The sequence below is a fragment of the Chenopodium album genome, chromosome 25 (assembly GCF_948465745.1).
Source record: "Chenopodium album chromosome 25, dcCheAlbu1.1, whole genome shotgun sequence".
Lineage (NCBI taxonomy): Eukaryota > Viridiplantae > Streptophyta > Magnoliopsida > Caryophyllales > Amaranthaceae > Chenopodium > Chenopodium album.
The window spans coordinates 35,897,153-35,898,228 of NC_137858.1; the positions used below are offsets into that span (position 1 = coordinate 35,897,153).

Genomic DNA, 1,076 nt, shown 5'->3' on the forward strand with positions numbered 1-1,076 from the left:
CAAGCGCGGCTTCAAGGCTAGACTTTTGAGGAGGTGGAGGAGCGGGTTGGTTATATTGTTGCCTTTGTTGGTCTTGGTTGGGATGGCGATATGGAGCTTGTCGGTTTTGAGAGTGAGGTTGATTGTAGTGGTTTTGGGATTGGTTTTGGCTTTGATTGTAACTATTTTGTGGGGGCCCTTGGTTTTGTTGTTTCCATCCCGTACTTTGTTGGGGTTTCCAACTTTGATTATAGGATTGGGGGTATGGCTCATTTCTTTGCCCAATTGCCGCCGCTTGCTCTTGGTTAGATGAGTTGCAATAAGAGGACATGTGATAATTTCCTCCATAAGTTTCACAAGACATGACTTGTTGTGAAGAAGAGTTTGGATATGTAAGGGTGGCTTGATCTAGCTTATGAGCTAGCATGTCAAACTTTGATGCAATAAGGTCTATTGCAGTAAGATCGTGGATTCCGGCCTTCTTTGCTTTAGGTTGCCTTCTATCACCTCCGTATGCGTAGTGCTTTGCCACTTCTTCAATCATTTTGTATGCTTCATCCACCGATAACTTTTTAAGGCTACCACCGGCCCCGTTATCAAGCTTGGCCCTTGAAGTAGGAGTAAGACCATCATAAAAGCTTTGATTAATGATCCATGATTTGAAACCATGGTGTGGGCACTTTCTAGTGTAGTCTTTGAAACGCTCCCAAGCTTCACTTAAAGTCTCATCAATCTCTTGGTTGAAATTGGTGATTTTTCTCCTTAGTTCGGCGGTCTTTTCGGGTGGACAATACTTTCCAAGGAAAGCTCTAGTGACTTCATCCTATATGGTCAATGATCCACTAGTGGAAAAATTCCTATTTGTAACACCCTATTTGTAACGGGCATAAGTATGCCAGTTACAATAAACCTATCCGTAACGGGAAATATAATAAGCCGTTACATTAAAACAACGCGGAGATTTGGAGGATACGTATTCGTAACAGGCAAAAAGGTGTCCGTTACAAATAATATGTTATTTGTAACGGGCAGCGTTTTGCCCGTTACGATAATTATATTATTCATAACAGGCAAAACTTGCCCGATACAAATACAAA

At 41.8% G+C, this 1,076-nt stretch overlaps 1 non-coding gene across 1 annotated transcript; it reads left to right on the forward strand.

Annotated features, from left to right (window-relative positions):
- The first annotated feature begins 641 nt into the window (after window positions 1-641).
- Window positions 642-748, forward strand: LOC145615740 (small nucleolar RNA R71). The gene has a single exon (XR_014107333.1). It is a non-coding gene; the product is annotated as a small nucleolar RNA R71 (small nucleolar RNA).
- Window positions 749-1,076: the final 328 nt, after the last annotated feature.